We start from the raw sequence: 14,887 nt of genomic DNA on the forward strand, positions 1-14,887 counted from the left end.
TCTCCGCTGCGGCACCGCACTATCATTACAGCACAGAGCAAACTCGCTCTGTGCGTAATAACGGGCAATACAGGGGCCGGAGCATTGTTACATCATGACTCCGCCCCCTCATGACGTCACGGCCCACCCCTCAATACAAGTCTATGTGAAGGGGTGTGGCGGCCATCACTCCCCCTCCCGTAGACTTGCATTAAGGGGGCGGGCCGTGACGTCACGATGCTCCGGCCCCTGCAGGGAGTGTGCTCTGTGCAGTAATGATAGCAGGGTGCCGCTGCGGAGATCCCGGGGGATCCCTTTGGATAGGGGATAAGATCACTAGGGGTGGAGTACCCCTTTAACATTAAATGGTTCCTAAATACTTTTAATAGTGAGTGCGTCGTAGTAAGTGTGATGTTTGCCAATGCTTTATGCCTGTTTTGTGTTTGGCCATCCTACACATAAGGCTTTGCTTCTGTTTAGACATAAGTATAGAGAGACAGTAGGGATTTATTAAAACTTTTGCAAAGAGAAAATTGACCAGTTGCCCATAGCAACCAGATTGCTTCTTTCATTTTTAGAGGCCTAATTAAAGAAGCAATCTGATTGGTTGCAATGGGCAACTGGTCAAATGTTTCTCTGCACAAGTTTTGATAAATCTCCCCTAGTGTATCTGCACTTATGCTCTCCACATATACTGTGACCCTAGTGCTGTATTAAAGTGAAAGGTGTCCCTGCAGTGCACCACAGTACAGTGGTCCCTCAAGTTACAATATTAATTGGTTCCAGGATGACCATTGTATGTCGAAACCATTGTAGGTTGAGACCATAACTCAATGGAAACCTGGTAATTGGTTCTGAAGCCACCAAAATGTCATCCAAAAAATAGGAAAAAGTGAGAGTTAGAGAAAAATAAGTAGATAACTAATATAGATAAAGCAAATCCTTAGCTATAAAAGTAAGAAAGATCTGCTGGGAGCTGTAAATAACTGTCTATGTCAGTGTTTCCCAACCAGGGTGCCTCCAGCTGTTGCAAAACTACAACTCCCAGCATGCCCGGACAGCCGTTGGCTGTCCGGGCATGCTGGGAGTTGTAGTTTTGCAACAGCTGGAGGCACCCTGGTTGGGAAACAATGGTTTATGTAGAGAACAGGAGCTTCTTCAGGGTCCTATAGAGTACACAGTGTCCCAAATGGAGCCACCCTTACTTTGTGTCCAAAAGGAGCAGCTAACCCTGGCACCGGTAAGGAGTAGTACAGAACTTGTAGTTCCTCCCTGTACTGTAGGGGGCGCTATCAGACAGCCAATCAGTGCAGGCACTTCAGTAATAGAGGTGATTTACCAGTAAAATGCCCATTCTGATTGGTCAGTTCCTCCAGTTGCGACACGTTTCACAGATCTGGACTGTCCGTTGCATTGTATGTTGAGTCTGGTTTCAAGTGTCCAGAAAAGACCATTGTATGTTGAAACTATTGTATGTTGAGGGATCACTGTATGTGTATCCTTTTTTTGACAGGATGCCAATGTATAACTTGGAAACAATGAATTAAAGGGGTATTTTCATTTCATGAAGTTCTCCCCTATACACAAGATAAGTGATAGCAAGCTGATCATTAGGGGGCCTAACTGCTGATCTCGAGAATGGGGACAAAATTATCCCCCAAATAAATGGTATACAACCTGCTTGACTGGCCAGTGCTTCATTCATCTAAGGAGCCACTGAGCACAGCACACCTTCTATGGACCCATAGACAACCAAAAAGCTCGGCTTCATTTATTCATAGGATCAGTAGTTGGGCACCAATGATCAGCTTGTTATTTTCCATAACTTGAGAGAGAGATGGAAATACCGTTTTGATGCACTATGAACCCTGCCTTCTAATGAGAGTAGTAGCCCCACCTCAGCTAGAAGCCATGAAGTAGATGCCAAGGTCTACCGGCCCCAGAGCTGCGGCTAGGAGCAGTCTGAGTGAGGGAGAACATGACAAGCCGTGCAGACAGGGCTGTGGGTGACAGAGAGCAGGACATGGCTCACAGTGTACAGCAGCGGGCGAGCATCACCTTCCAGCTCACACAGCAAGGCCCCACACACATATAGCGCTCCGGTGAGTACCGACGCTGTGCAAGGACACCGTACGGCGGCACACAGCTTGCCGTGCAATGCTGAACACAGGGTGAGTAATTCCGGGTCCCCCCTCCCGCCCTCTTCCCCGGTCACATGACCTCTCACCCGCGGGCTCCGGGCGCAGCATCAGCCGCCTCTACTATCCAAGATGAGCGCAAGAGGCGGGGCCGGGAACGCGCGGTGGGAGGGCAGTGCGCATGCCCGGGGGTACGTGAGCGAGCGGCAGATTGTTAGCGTGGAGTTCATGAGGAGGACATGGAGTGTGGGGTGTTCCGAAGTATTGGGCACCAGGGCAGAGCTAGCACAATTTCTCACTAAATTTCCATATATCCTGATCAAGAGGATAAGTTTTTCTTATAGCAAAAAAAAAATTTTTACATAAAAGTGTATTTCTTTTTATTTTTTTTAAATTTTTTTTTTTTAGGTTGTAGGTCCATGGTGGCATTCGATGCCACCAGGGATTGTCTCAATAGTTACTAGTAATGGTGCATTCAACTATTAACTAGTGTGCCTTCTGTGGCGCGTAGAAGACAAGCCAAATAGACTTTAACCCCTTAGGTTTTTCATTTTTGAACTTTCGTTTTTTCCTCCTCACCTTCTAAAAATCATAACGCTTTAAATTTGCCACCTACAGACCCATATAAGGGCTTGTTTTTTGCGCCACCAATTTTACTTTGTAATCACATCAATATTTTTACCACAAAACCTATGGCAAAACCAGTGGCGTTGCGACCGGGTGACACCAGGCTGATGGGGTGACACCACTCTGCCAGCACCCCTCCCCGGTCCTCAGCCGCTGACAGCACCTAGCCCCCCCCCCCCCCCCGGTCCTCAGCCGCTGACAGCACCCAACCCCCCCCCCCCCCCCCCCCGTTTTCAGCACTGACAGTGCCCCCGTCTGACAGCACCAAACTCCACCCCCACCCTAGCTCCGGCACACGTCCCGGCTTGTGACGGGACGTCAGCGGGCGGAGCTAGATGGACGGCGCTAACATGACACGGCGCTAACATGACGCGCCGCCACCCACACTAGTAAGCCCGGGGACAGCTGGAGCAGCCGAGCCAGCAACCAGTCTGCACCAGTCAGCCAGGTAGAGAGAAAAAGGGGTGCTGTGGGAGTTCTGGGGGGTTGTTGCTAGTGGATTATGAGGCTGCACCCCATCATCCCCCAGCACCCCCCCCCCAGCAGTAGCACCACCATCATCCAGAAAGGGGGGGGGGTGCTGGTGGATGATGAGGGTGCTACTGCTGGGGGGGGGGAGGTGTTGCTGGTTAATGATGAGGCTGCACCCCATCATACACCAGCACTCCCTCCAGCAGTAGCACCACCATCAACCAGAAAGGGGGGGGGGTGCTTGTGGATGATGGGGGTGCTATTTCTGGGGGGAGGTGTTGCTGGTGGATGATGAGGCTGCACCCCATCATCCACTAGCACCCCCCAGTAGTAGCACCACCATCGTGCACCAGCCCCCCCCCCCCAGCAGTAGCACTCCTATCATCAACCAGCACCCCCCAGCAGTAGCACCCCCCAGAAGTAACACCCCCATCATCCACCAACACCCTCCGCCAGCAGTAGCACCCCCATAATCCGGCAGCTGATTCTATTACCATAGGGGGAATGGGGGAAGGGGTGCTGGTGGATGATGGGGGTGCTATTTCTGGGGGGAGGTGTTGCTGATCATGGTGGATGATGGGGGTGCTATTTCTGAGGGGAGGTGTTGCTGATCATGGTGGATGATGGGGGTGCTATTTCTGGGGGAGGAGGTGTTGCTGGTGGATGATGAGGCTGCACCCCGTCATCCACCAGCACCCCCCCATCAGTAGCACCACCATCATGCACCAGCACCCGTCCCCCCAGCAGTAACACCCCCATCATCCACCAGCACCCTCCCCCAGCAGTAGCACCCCCATAATCCAGCAGCTGATTCTATTACCATAGGGGGAATGGGGGGGTGTTGGTGGATGATGGGGTGCTACTGCTGGGGGGTGTTGCCAGGGCCCCCCCCCCGCCCCCCCATTCCCCCTACCCCCCTGTTCTGTGGTAATAGCATCAGCTGGTGGATGATGGGGGTGCTACTGCTGGGGGCACGGTGTGTGAGGTTTATATTCATAGAGTGTAGTGTATACTAGGGCTGCATGATATGGGAAAAATGTGCGATTGTGATTATGGGCCTAAATATTGTGATTTCGATATGTGATGCAATGTAATAAATAAATAGTGAAATCCCCTTATGTCATGTCCAATCTCCTCAATTTTACAACTATTCACCCATTTTATGCCCTCGCCCATTTCACATCTCCCCCCCTTGTCACATTCTGCTCCCCCTTGTTACATATTCCCCCTCCCCCCTTGTCACATATTCCCCCTCCTCCCCTTATCGCATATTCCCCCCACTTGTCACATATTCCCCCCCCTTGTCACATATTCACCCTCCCCCCCCCTTGTCACATATTCCCCCCCCCTTGTCACATTCCCCCCCTTGTCACATTCTGCCCCCCCTGTTACAAATCCCCCCCCTTGTTACATATTCCCCCCCCTTGTCACATTCTGCTCCCCCTGTCACATATTCCCCCCCCATCACAATCTGCCCCCCTGTCACATTCCCCCTTTCCCCCCCTTTAACATTCTGCCCCCTCCACCCCTTGTCACATATTCCCGTCACATTCCTCCTCCCCGGCAGCACACACTCTAGGTTTGTGTGTGTTTGCAGACCTTTGAGGACTTTTACCTTTCAGCCAATCACTGGCTTGACATGTGACACCGTTGCGGCCAGTGATTGGCTGAAGGTAAAGGTCCTACAGCTTGTATAGAGATACCGGGACCGGACGGAGGTGTACAGATGCAGGGATCGGGAAGAGGTGAGCATAATGTTTTTAATATTTTTTATCCCTGCGCCCTTTACTTAGATCAGTGTTTCTCTACCAGGGTGCCTCCAGCTGTTGTGAAACTACAACTCCCAGCATGCCCGGACAGCTTTTGGCTGTCCGGGCATTCTGGGAGTTGTAGTTTCATAACAGCTGGAGGCACCCTGGTTGGGAAACACAGACTTTTAATATTTAAATTTGTTTTTATCTGCCCTGGCCGGCCCGCGCTGCAGCCACACACGGGATCCGCCCGGGCAGATAATCGCAAATTTTCCCGGGAGCCATATCGATATATGGCAAAAAAACAAAAATCGCAATTCGATTGTTTTTGCGATATATTGTGCAGCCCTAGTGTATACTAATTTATTATATTTAGAGAATACAGTGTCTGGCAGGTTTATAATAATAATTATTATTTTCATATAGAGGATCAGAATGCGCTGACTTAGTGAGGAGCCGTCTGGGCGTCACGTTCTGCAGAGAGAACATTTAGCTGGACCTGGTGGTATGTTCCATCTGAATTAGATAAGGGGAGACTATAGAGAAGACGTCACCTGTAGTCACTGATATCATTGTGTATTCTCCTCACTATAGAGAAGACATCACCTGTAATCACTGATATCATTGTGTATTCTCCTCACTATAGAGAAGATGTCACCTGTAGTCACTGATATCATTGTGTATTCTCCTCACTATAGAGAAGACGTCACCTGTAGTCACTGATATCATTGTGTATTCTCCTCACTATAGAGAAGACGTCACCTGTAGTCACTGATATCATTGTACATTCTCCTCACTATAGAGAAGACGTCACCTGTAATCACTGATATCATTCTGTATTCTCCTCACTATAGAGAAGACGTCACCTGTAATCACTGATATTATTTTTTATTCTCCTTACTATAGAGAAGCTGTCACCTGTAGTCACTGATATTATTGTGTATTGTCCTCACTATAGAGAAGCTGTCACCTGTAATCACTGATATCATTGTGTATTCTCCTCACTATAGAGAAGACGTCACCTGTAGTCACTGATATCATTGTGTATTCTCCTCACTATAGAGAAGACGTCACCTGTAGTCACTGATATCATTGTGTATTCTCCTCACTATAGAGAAGACGTCACCTGTAATCACTGATATCATTGTGTATTCTCCTCACTATGTCCTATCAGAGCTGTAGTCACTTGTAAGTTCTGCAGTTAAGATGAGTGAAACTACAACTCCCAGCATAACCTCACCACTGCTTAAAGGGGTACTCAGCTGCAAAACATTTTCTTTTGAATCAACTGGTGCCAGAAAGATAAACAGGTTTGTAAATTACTTACTTGAAGGATTCAGATTTTAACTTCCTGGCACCAGTTGATTCAAAAGAAAATCATTTCCAGTGGAGTACCCATTTAAGTAATTCTGGGAGTTGTAGTTTTAAATGGTGAAAACCTCTTTACCGCTTTTCCATTCTGTGGCAATTGGTATATTTAATTATTATACTGGAATTTTTCACAATGCGCTACACCAGTGGCATCCGTCACAACAGGCTAAAAACTTTATTATGTGGAGTGGGGGGGGGGGGGGGTAGGTATGGGGTGACACCATTTTCTACCGCACCGGGTGACACCAACCCTAGCAACGCCACTGGGCAAAACCAGAAAAAAATATTTGTGTGGCTAAATTGAAAATAAAACTGAATTTTGTAACTTTTGGGGGCTTCTGTTTCTACGCAGCGCACATTTCTGTAAAAGCGACACCTTATCTTTATTCTGTTGGTCCATACAATTAAAATGATACCCAACTTATATAGGTTTGATTTTGTTTTACTTCTGTTAAAAAATTATCTTGTTGTGCACGAAAATTAGGTTTAAAATTTCCTCTTCTGACTCCTATAACTTTATTATTTTTCCAAATACGGGGTGGCATTAAGGGCTAATTTTTTGCGCCATAGGCTGAAGTTTTCATCAATATAATTTTTGGTTTGATGGGACTTTTTGATCGCTTTTTATACATTTTTTTTAATAAAGTATAAAGACTTTTGTATTTTTTTACGTGTACGCCGTTGACCATGCAGTTTAATTAACATATTTTTATAGTTCGGACATTTATACATGCGGCGATACCACATATGTTTATTTTTATTATGTTTTTTTTTTTGCTGTTTATCCCCTTAAGGACTCAGCGTTTTTCCGTTTTTGCACTTTAATTTTTTCCTCATCACCATCTAAAAATCATAACGCTTTCAATTTTGCACATAAAATTCCATATGATGGCTTATTTTTTGCGCCACCAATTCTACTTTGCAGTGACATTAGTCATTTTACCCAAAAATCCACGGCGAAACGGAAAAAAAATTCATTGTGCGACAAAATTGAAGAAAAAGTTTTATTTTGTAATTTTTGGGGGCTTCTGTTTCTACGCAGTGCATTTTTTGGTAAAAATAATACCTTATCTTTATTCTGTAAGTCCATACGGTTAAAATGATACCCTACTTATATCGGTTGGATATTGTCGTACTTCGGAAAAAAATCATAACTACTTGCAGGAATATTTATATGTTAAAAATTCTCATCTTCTCACCCCTATAACTTTTTTATTTTTCTGCATATGGGGCAGTATGAGGGCTCATTTTTTGCGCTGTGTTCTGAAGTTTTTAGCGGTACCATTTTTGTATTGATCGGACTTTTTGATCACTTTTTATTCATTTTTCATTATATAAAAAGTGACCAAAAATATGCTATTTTGGAATTTTTTATTTTTTTGCGCGTACGCCATTGACTGTGCGATTTAATTAACAATATATTTTTATAGTCCGGACATTTCCGCATGTGGCGATACCACATATGTTTATTTTTATTTACACTTTTTTATGGGAAAAAGGGGGTGATTCAAACTTTTATTAGGGAAGGGGTTAAATGACCTTTGTTAACTTTTTCCCCCCTTTTTTTTGCAGTGTTATAGCTCCCATAGGGACCTATAACACTGCTTACACTGATCTCTTATGCTGATCCCTGCAAAGCTTTCCATGGATCAGCGAGATAGGGGCTCGATTGCTCAAGCCTGTAGCTCAGGCTTGGAGCAATCAAACCCAGATTGGATGCCGCGGAGACAGGTAAGGAGACCTCCGCTTGCGTCATAGCTGATCGGGACATGGCGATTTTATCGCGCTGTCCCGATCATCCCTACTGAGCTGCCAGGACGCGTTTACTTTCAGACACGGCAGTCAACTTTGATCGCCGCGTCTGAAGGGTTAATAGCGCGCGGCACAAGATCGGTGCCGCGCGCTGTTAGCCCAAGGTCCTGGCGATGTGATACGGGGTCATGGCGCGACCCCGTTTCAAACACCGGGCTCAGGGCGTACAGGTACACCCTGAGTCCTTAAGAGGTTAAACACTAATATGTTGCATATATTTATGCTTACTGAGTAAATAGTTTATGAAACTTATACTTTCCGATGTCTACTTTATTTTGAAAATATATATTTTTTCATTAACATTTTAAATTAATTAGCCTAGAAATTTTTAAAATTTTGGAAATATTTTTTATGTGCTATGCAAGATTTGCAGAAACTTTGAAGTGGTAGAACATAGGTCGAGGTGAGGTATACAGAGTCAGTGGAAAAAATTAAAATTAGCTTTTTTTTCACAAATTCATCATTTGTGGGACATATTTTTGTTCATTCCATCTGAAATGGAGGAAGTGCGCCCCATATTTTATTGAGCTGCTTGTCCCGTGTTTGGAAATACCACCACTTAACCCATATTTGGTCGCTTTGCTACATGGTGGGACCCAAAAGGAGAGGAGCACCATTTGGATTTCAGGACATCATTATAAAAAATTATAGGCCCCCCTCCATGCCTGCAAAGGATTGAAGCTGGTAGATCCATACCGCATGCCCACAAGTGATTCCTTTTTAAAAACTACACCCCCAAATCTAGATGGGGGGATAAAGATGGGGGAGGGGGGGATAATCATCACTCCCCCCCCCTCCATATTAATCCCCTTGTGCCATTATTCCCCCCCTCTGATCCCCTTTTGCCATATCCGATAATAATAGCACTAGTGGATTTAGATGGAGGGGGGAGTATTGGCAGAAGGGGATTAATATGGAGGTGGGGGGGAGAGTAATGATTAACCCCCTCCCCTCCATCTTAATCTCATGTGGCATTATTCCTATCCCCCCCCCCCCCATCTTAATGCCTTGTGCTATTATTTCTCACACCGCCCCCCCTCCCTTCCCCCGATCCCCCTGGGCTAATATATCTAAATATTAGTATTTGTCAGCGTATATATATATATATATATATATTTAAACATACAAAAACCCTCCCTCCGTCCCATACACATATTTTTCACTTTGTTTTTTCACTTTACCAGGCCTCCTGCGTGTGACTTCCTCCTGCGCTATGCTGCACCTCCGCACGTCAGGGGAGGTCACACATCTCCCCGGCAACTACGCAGCTCCCTTACAGTAATACATGGCCGGTATTTGTCTGCGCTTTCGCGTACCCCCAAACAACCGGTGGCGTACCCCTAGAGGTATGGGTACCACCGGTTGAGAACCCAGGACCTAAAGTATTCAACTAGGGCAAAAGTGAGTAAGCTGAGACCTTATTGTGTGGCTGGAATTATTTCAAAATCATTTTTCCCCCACAAATGCTTTATTTGTGGGACATCATTTTGGTACATTGCTTTTGAAATGGCGGAAACCGCCCCCTATTTTATTACACCGCACCCCCACATGGACCACAAGGTTTTTGTCTTAGAAAGAAATATGTATTAGCTGGACCAGGGACCCCTCTGATCACTTCTTGGTCGGCTAGCAGTGACGCAAAGTTGTCAGCCAACATCTGCAGTTCCTGATGGATATATCCGTCATGTTGTGGGAATAAGCACCCGCTGCTTTCTCTGCAGTATGTTAGAGGTGTCCGTTGTTGTGCCAAAAAAGGGATGCCACCATATACTGGAGCAGTCTCATTCGGAAATGAATGGGGTTGCTACAGTATACGTTGGCATCACTTTTTTGACGTAATGCTGACGGATACCTCTAACATACTGTAGAAACGCAGTTTGAATGGGGCCTTTGTAAAAAAAACATTTTTATAAGGTAAGGGTCACACGAAGCGCATCAGCAGCGTATTTTACACTGCTGATGTCCAGCTGGCCGTCACATGGGTGACCTCACTGCTGCAGATGGGTAGCTCAGTGTGTCGGCTTGTGACTGCCAGCGGAAAATCCGCTGCGATAAGTGGACACACAGAGCTACCCAGCTGTGGCAGGGAGCTCACTATTCTGATTGCTGGCGGGGCATCCGCCCCCTGTGACCTTACACATTGTGTATTTTAAATTTTTATGTATGTAATAAATGTAATGTATTTTTATTTTATTAATTTTTACACTTTTTTTTTACACTTTAATTTTTAACACTTTTATTTTTTTTTACATCTTTTTTTTACACTTTCTGACAAGCACTTACTGGGGCAGGCCTGAGGGGTCTTTGTAAGACCGCCAGTTGCCCAGGTAACATGCAGCACCCCACAATCGTTGCAGGGTGCTGCTGGAGAGAGACTACCTCTGTCAAAACACTTACAGCCTGCGGTCAATACCGACCGTTGTTGTAAGGGTTAAAACTGCTGGGACCGGAGTTTACTTTGGTCCCAGCAGTGCGGCAGGGTCCAGGCTGTGTGATACACTGGGCAGTACCCACGAGATCAATGGACGTGTATACTCATCCAGGTGCAGGAACGTGCATCCCGCACGTTAAGAGGTTAAGCTTTTAATAAGGAAGGGGCTAATATGTGTGTGTTTTTTTTAAACTATTATTAAACTTTTTTTTATTTAAATTTTTACACTTTATTAGTTCCCTCAGGGGACTTTTAGGAGGAATCATTAGATTCCTCATACAGATCAATGTAATTCCATAGAACTACATTGATCTATGTGCTCTGTGCTCGATTGATAATTGATCAGCCAGGCTTTATCAATGCAAGAGTCAGGACCAGCACCTCAGCCTCTACCATCCTTTTGTACCATTGTGTCCTGGAAGGTCACCTGAGTCTGGTCACTGACCAATGTAAATTTGAGCTCTGGTCTGACATTGTTTAGGTGTTCCATGAATTGTAAGAGGTGGGAATGTGACCCCTCCCATACGCAGAAAACGTCATCTATAAACCTTTTCCAGGTAATGGGAGTATACATGGACCTTCTCAAAATAGGCCATATAGGCATTAGGGTATAGGGGCCCCCATTGCCGATCCTTGCCTCTGTTAGTAAAAAGCATCCTCATACAAAAAATAATTTTCCTCTAGTACAATACGTCATTGATAAGAAAATGTATAGTTACTTGTAAAAAAAAATCACCCTGGTATTTTATACGGTCCCAAAAATCTATAAGGATTTATCCAACCCTCCAGGGAGGCCCATTGTGGCCTCAGTGGACTCTGTCCTGTCCCCCTTAAGTATTTTGCTAGAAAAAGTGTTTGTTATGCCGAGCGCTCCGGGTCCCCGCTCCTCCCCGGAGCGCTCGCAGCATCCTCGCAATTGCAGCGCCCCGGTCAGACCTGCTGACCGGGTGCGCTGCAATATCTCTCTCAGCCGGGATGTGATTCGCGATGCGGAAGGCGCCCGCTCGCGATGCGCATCCCGGCTCCCGTATCTGACTCGTTCCCCGTCTGTCTTGTCCCGGCGCGCGCGGCCCCGCTCCTTAGGGCGCGCGCGCGCCGGGTCTCTGCAATTTAAAGGGCCACTGCGCCACTGATTGGCGCAGCAGGCTTAATCAGTGTGTTCACCTGTGCACTCCCTACTTATACCTCACTTCCCCTGCACTCCCTCGCCGGATCTTGTTGCCATTGTGCCAGTGAAAGCGTTTCCTTGTGTGTTCCTAGCCTGTGTTCCAGACCTCCTGCCGTTGCCCCTGACTACGATCCTTGCTGCCTGCCCTGACCTTCTGCTACGTCCGACCTTGCTCTTGTCTACTCCCTTGTACCGCGCCTATCTTCAGCAGTCAGAGAGGTTGAGCCGTTGCTGGTGGATACGACCTGGTTGCTACCGCCGCTGCAAGACCATCCCGCTTTGCGGTGGGCTCTGGTGAATACCAGTAGCAACTTAGAACCGGTCCACCAACACGGTCCACGCCAATCCCTCTCTGGCACAGAGGATCCACCTCCAGCCAGCCGAATCGTGACAGTGTTGACCCTCCTCAGAAATACCATTACAGCATTCCTCCTGGACACCTCTGATTTCTTATAGGTATTATCAAGGGTCAATAAAATCACAGGAGATAGATGGCTTGTACCTATTGACGTGTCAAGTTTATACACTTCAATAGTACATGAGAGTGGTATTGAGTCAACAAGTTGGTTATTGAATTCCAGTGATTACACAATGGCACAGAAATAATTATTACTGGGTCTACTACGTATTGTACTCAAAGAAAATGCTTTTTATATACAGAGGCAAGCGCTGAAAGACAGTGGCCCGCGGGCACTGCTGAACTTCTGATCAGAAGTTCTGCAGCACCCGTGGCCCACTGGCTTTCAGCGCTTGCAGTGGGAGGTGACAGCTTCCGTTCTCCGTCCTTTGCCCGCGGCTCACAACTCATTCATTTCCAGCACCGTGGCTCACAGGAGGAAAAGGAGATCAGCGCCTGCGGGTAACATGATTGGTCCCCCGATGTGGGGACAGCGCTATGGCTGATAGTTCATTCATTCGGTGGGAGGCAGGAAAAGCAGGGCTGCACCCGCGGGTCTTATGTGATTGGTTCCCAAGCACACTGCGGCTGATAATTCATTCGAGGGGGTAGGGGCCTGACCGGTATTGTGGTATAGGGAAAAATTCAGACCGTACAGAAAAAACACACCGGTATTCGGTATGAACTGGTATATCGGCCAGCACTACCTCATCACCTTTTCCAACGATACATCAGAACCTGGAAAAGGTTTATAGATTATGTTTTCTGCATATGGGAGGGGACACATTCCCACCTCTTGCAATTAATGGAACACCTAAACAATCTCAAACCAGAACTCAAATTTACATTGGTCAGTGACCAGGCTTAGGTGAGCTTCCTGGACGCAATGGTAAAAAAGGTTAAAAAAAAAATTCCTAAAAGAAATGGATCAAAATACCATATTGCACTATACTAGCTTCCACCCAATGTCGGTTAAAAAATCTATCCCTAGGGTACAGAGAGAGCAGGTTCAAGTGAGTTGGATGAAAAATTCTGTCAAAGGCTATCCGTAACGAGTATTGGAGGAAGCTAGGGCCCCTTCTAACAGAGATAGGGAATTAATTAAACAACCTAGAATCCCTTTTGTGAGACAATTTCACCCATTGGTCCATAAAATCAATTCTATTGTCAAAAAACATTGGCACGTGTTGAGAGGGTCTAACCCCAAAATTCAGGAATTTGAGAGTCCCCCATTGATCTGCAATAAGAGAGCCCCAAACTTGAGGGACAAACTTGTCCAGGCAGATGTGGATCACAAAAAACTGAATTAAAACAAACGGTCCTGAGAAGCCACCGTAAGGGCACTTACGTGCGTCTACACTGCGCACAGTTCAGCAATGTTATCAAGAGTGACAGCTTGTTGCATCCACACACTGGAGAGGTCATCAAACTCAAACATTTTAGTACTTTTGACTCAAAAAATAGGATTTACACCATCAAATGTCCATGCGGTCTACTATGCATTGGGAAGACTACCCAGCGTATAGAAGACCGCATAAAAAGACATAAATCATCAATTGTGTGTAAGAATCTCTTGTACCCCATTCCATTTCACTTTGAAAAAATGGGCCATAATATCTCACAACTACGGTACCAGGTGATAGATCATGTACAATGACCTAGGAGGGGTGGTGATATTAAAACCTTATTACTTAAAAAAGAGGCATATTGGATCCATCGCTTGTCTACCCTGGAGCCTAGAGGTCTTAATAGGGACTACGAGCTCTCTTCTTTTTTGTAAATAATATAGTTAATTTTAATTTTAATCTTTGTATTTTTTTCTCATTGTTTATAGATTCTTCAGTAAAGGGAGGAATCTCAACAGAAACATGCAAGATATAGATCAGTATAAATATGTTTATTTCTTCATGTATACCTTTAATTATGCTTTAGGCAATATTATTTTAATATGACATGTTTAATGTTTGTAAACAAATTGTTATCCATAGCAACCGTTGATGTCAATACCGGAAGTGGGAGGGGCTTCTGTGCATATATACTGTGATGGAACTATCTACTTGTATGTCAGTCTGAGTAAGGCTTTGGGCGAAACGCGTTATTACTTGTAATTAGCACTGTGTTAATAAACACGTTACACTTGGCAGTAGAAAACAATGAGTGCCAGGATTTCTTTCCTTCAAGTTCACACTGCCTCCGCGTGCACCACTACAGGTCTCGAGTGCCGACCTTTTCTGTTGCTACAGTGCTGGGAGTGTGTACCTGAGGCTGGGGCCCCTGATCCCTGGCAGCGGGATCAGGGCCCAAGCAGCGGAGTCTGCGGCGGTGACGGAAGGCAGGAACTTCAGAGCACAGCAGCAGGAGGTAAGGTTGGTCTCCTGCTCCTGCTGTTGCTTAGCAACAACTCCCAGCATGCACACAAGGGCATGCTGGGACCTGTTATGCAATAGCAGAAGGCACAACTTCAACTCCCAGCATGCCCTTTGGTAGTTTGTGCACTCTGGGGGTTGTAGTTATGCAACAGCTGGAGGCACATTTTTGTACCAATTTGCCAATATAAATTCAGAATTTTTTAGCCATTGCCCCTCCGATGAAAACTCTTGCAGTCAGCTACATTGCCGTAACAGACTGAATGAATTCTGGAGGCAGTTTACATTTATGTAAAACCACCTTCAAATATGCCCAGTGAACTCGGTGGAATGCCTTCTCCGCATCCAGAGAGAGGAGCAGAGAAGGCATTCGACC

General features: G+C 46.0%; 1 protein-coding gene and 1 long non-coding RNA gene across 2 annotated transcripts in view; one reads left to right on the plus strand and one right to left on the minus strand.

Moving 5' to 3' along the window:
• The window catches only part of GNG7 (G protein subunit gamma 7), a 72,337-nt gene extending 69,995 nt beyond the window's left edge, over positions 1–2,342 (minus strand). Inside the window, exon 1 of the mRNA XM_056575047.1 lies at positions 2,207–2,342. The gene's annotated coding sequence lies outside the window, so the exon portion shown is untranslated. The remainder of the gene's footprint in view (positions 1–2,206) is intronic.
• A 757-nt stretch (positions 2,343–3,099) lies between these two features.
• LOC130369621 (uncharacterized) lies at positions 3,100–14,364 on the plus strand. The gene is made up of 3 exons (XR_008892842.1): positions 3,100–3,192; positions 5,393–5,471; positions 13,980–14,364. It is a non-coding gene; the product is annotated as an uncharacterized LOC130369621 (long non-coding RNA).
• Positions 14,365–14,887: the final 523 nt, after the last annotated feature.

Source organism: Hyla sarda, chromosome 1 (genome assembly GCF_029499605.1).
Source record: "Hyla sarda isolate aHylSar1 chromosome 1, aHylSar1.hap1, whole genome shotgun sequence".
In the NCBI taxonomy this organism is placed as follows: Eukaryota; Metazoa; Chordata; class Amphibia; order Anura; family Hylidae; genus Hyla; species Hyla sarda.